Genomic DNA, 3,927 nt, shown 5'->3' on the forward strand with positions numbered 1-3,927 from the left:
TTTTTTTTTGAGTGTGAATTGAAACACAAATATATCCCTTGTATTTTATTCCATTGTTACTGAGAAACAGCTGATCAAAGTTATGCAAATATATAAATCACAGCTGATTCCCATCTAGGAATTGTTCAGGTGTTGATGTTCTTTCATTCACCTGACTATATGGTATTCAGTAAAAGAGGGTGTCTTTGGGCTGATCTTCTGTGGAAAAGGAACAATATAGAGAAGCACAAAGAAAGTAAGAAAAAGGATGGAGAGGAAGATGAGTACCAGGACAATAGAGAGGAGTGGGGAAAGGGCAAGGGAGAGGAATGCTTGGGCAAGAGCAAGGCTGATGAAATAAGAGCAACTATCATAGACCATGTCACAAGCTATCATACAGAGAGGCTGGGGAACGAGAATAGCCAAATCTTAGCCGGGACACAGGCATCCATTATCCAGAATCTTCAACAAACCAACAGATAGGATATTGTATAATATCCTAGTGATTGTGTTGTAGGTGTGGTTACAATTATTGAAAGATTTGTCATAGAGATTGTAAAAAAACTGTAAAAATATATTAATATAGAAAACCTTTATTTTAAATTGTAATAATATTTCACTGTTTTCACTGTATTCTGTGAATGTAAGAGTTAATTTCACTCCGCTATTGGAATGGACCCTGCCATTTCGCCAAAATGTTAAAGGCACAATATGTAGGATTTTTGGATTACAGTTTTTTTAAATCAGATACTTTTTCTAAACTCACACCTACAAAACACAATTGGCAAAATGGATAATTTTCTTCTCAAAACACTTTAAGGGTGTACTCACACTAGTTAGTTTGATCCGTGCCCGAGTGCGTTTGACCACCAAAGCGCGGTTCGTTTGACTAGTGTGAGTGCTCTGAACCGTGCCCGGGCGCGGCTCGATTAGCCGGCCCTTGCCCGCTTGGAAGAGGTGGGCCAGAGCACGGTTCAGTTGGACTCGGGCGCAGTTCGCATGCAGTGTGAGCGCTAACCGTGCTGGAGTCCGTAATCAAAGCTGCAAAGTCCTTGCTGCATTTCAGCTGGTACCTTGCAAACCTCGTAATACGAGCAGCACGATTACGTGAAAATTTTCGCGCCACTAAGGCGACACATCTGTTTAACAACAGGCTGTGAGAGGGCTGTGGACCAAACGACACAAAATTATCCACAAAGAAAACAAGAGCGATGGACTCCATTGTGTTCAGAGAGCGCCGCTCTTCCTGTTTATCCCGAAACCGTCGCACCATAATGACGTAAGCGTGCTCCGGCACGAATGCTAAAACCCGAAACCGTCGCACCATAATGACGTAAGTGTGCTCCGGCACGAATGCTAAAACCCGAAACCGTCGCACCATAATGACGTAAGCGTGCTCCGGCACGGATGCTGAAACCCTATGTGAGTGCAGGCCAGAGGGGAGTGGGGAGGGGGGACAATCGTACTCGGGCCCGGTTCATGGCAACCGTGCCTAGTGTGAGTACACCCTAAAAAAATATATATACTAACTCTTCAATACATAATACAACACATCTTTCTCTGCACACTCTAATTTTACCGAAACACTGGAAACCTGACTCAAAATGAAATAATTCTGTCAAAGAATAACATTAAGTTTAACTTCACAAGGTACATGCAGTCAATCACCAGGTATGTCAGTCATGTGAGGCTCCATCCAGCTCGTTGGGAGAAGCTGGGGTTAGGTGTCTTGCTCATGGACACCTCGACACTTGGTCAGGTGGAACCAGTAATCGAACCTCCAACTTTCCGGTTTATAGACAACCTACATGAACCACTGTTTAAATCTTGTTTTCTTGATTTACCGCGAGTACCATGTTTTATCATGCCTAATATTGATCTGGCTTACTGCAGTGTGCAACAAGTGTCTCATAGTAGCCGCCCAGCGTTTATATATTCATCTTTTAACACACTCAGATGTGTCTATGGTAAAACAGTGCTATGTTACCCCACATGAGCAGACAAGGTGAAAATGTGCGGCATAATAAAAGCTCTGCGAAATCAATCAAGCTATGCCTTTGTTATGAATAAGCGACTTCTAGCGGCAAAAAAAATGTATATTGTGGCTTTAAACAATCATCAATTGTGCAGGCCAATAATGTAGAATCTTTCATGTGTGACAACTAGCCCCGTATTACATAAGCTAAAATAAACTGCTCTTTCCATGGGCACAGAATCAAAGGTTTGCAGGAAGTGTCTGGTTTAAGGAGGAGATTGCGTCTTCCTCCGCTTAGTGATGATGCCATTTGTGATGAATCCCTTGAGCCTGTGGCCCTGGTGTTTGGGGTTAAATGTGAACAGACAGATGTGCCAGAGCCAGAAGTGCTGCAGAGCTCTCTGTAAAGCCAAGCCATCCTCTTCAATAATGCAGGAACCCACATGTGACAGGCACATGGCCATGCATAGAGTCTGCAGCCCTGCAGGGAGGAGCACACTCCTGGGAATAACTTTACTTTTGAACGCTTCTAAACATCCCTCCCTTTTCATTGTGCCATTATTTAACAGGTCTTTATTTATGCCCGCTATGCAGTAATGAATCTTTGATGATTAGTTTGAAGTTTGCTTTGGCTGAAAGATAAATTAGTAGAGAAGACCCGGGGAGTTTATGACATTTTTTTGTACTTTTTCTTTATAAAATAGGCTTCTATAAAAATAACCACTATTTTTAGTATATGAAACCAAAAATGACTAAGACACCAGATACAATTATTTTATTAGTGGGTACCGAACACTATAGTTCATTTATGTAAGTTTGGATATGAAAATAAAGTAAACTGTGTCATATTATATACCCAAAACTTCTTCAAACGGTGGCCTATCAGGAAAATTGATAAATATTTGGAACCAAAATTATTCCGACACTTTGACCTGACCATGTTTTGCTGAAGTGTTTTTTCTTTAATTGGTAATGCGACCTTTGGCACCACAGACTGAACTAAATAAAGCACTGCTTGGTCATTGGTCGACCTTGTATTCTAATTTTGTAATTCATTTTAGTAGTTTTTAGTAGACAGCTGGTTGGTTGATTGTAATCCATTACATACATACATAGTTCTTGTCATTATATTACCTTTTCTAAACGATATAGCGAATAAACTGTGATAATGTGAGAAAATATTGAAGGTGTCTGAATATATTTAGGTTTTACTGTATGTTCCGGCACCAAGAATCCCATTAAATGCTTTATTTTTCGTAGTTAGTCTTGACACCAGTTACATTTGCATGATTTCTATCAGCAATAATTATACCTATGTTTTATCCAGACACAGAAATATCTTTACTGAGAATGCTGAATAATCAATATCACATTTAATTAATGAAATATGTTTTGCAATTTCATCTCTACCACATTAAAAGTATATTTTTCTTGATTCCTTATTTTTTTCAGCAATACATTACTGATCATGATGTTCAAAAGTGTGGTCTACATTTTAACAAATTATAACTTGAGTTCTTTGATGCCTTTTAATATTATCCTGTTACATCCATTGGCTCCAATATTTCCTTGTATTTTGTCGCCCTCTACTGTTTAATATGAAGACTACATTAAATAAATACATATGCATAAATAAATATATACAAATATAAATATACAAATATAACATAAATACATATATACAAATATAATAATAATAATAATAATAATAATAATAATAATAATAATAATAATAATAATAATAATAATAATATAATTTTATTAAAATACATAAATAAAGCAATACATTGGATCTAAATTGGATCTTTTTGTTCATATGAACCTGGGCAAAAATGATTAGCAAAAAGATTAAAATAAATTAAATACAAATCTGATTAATATAAATGAACACATATTTGGTTAAAATTAAATAAATAATCACACAATAAATAATACATATAACAATACATTACTATGTGGGTAGAACAAAATAT

The sequence above is a fragment of the Pseudorasbora parva genome, chromosome 13 (genome assembly GCF_024679245.1).
Source record: "Pseudorasbora parva isolate DD20220531a chromosome 13, ASM2467924v1, whole genome shotgun sequence".
Taxonomy (NCBI): Eukaryota; Metazoa; Chordata; class Actinopteri; order Cypriniformes; family Gobionidae; genus Pseudorasbora; species Pseudorasbora parva.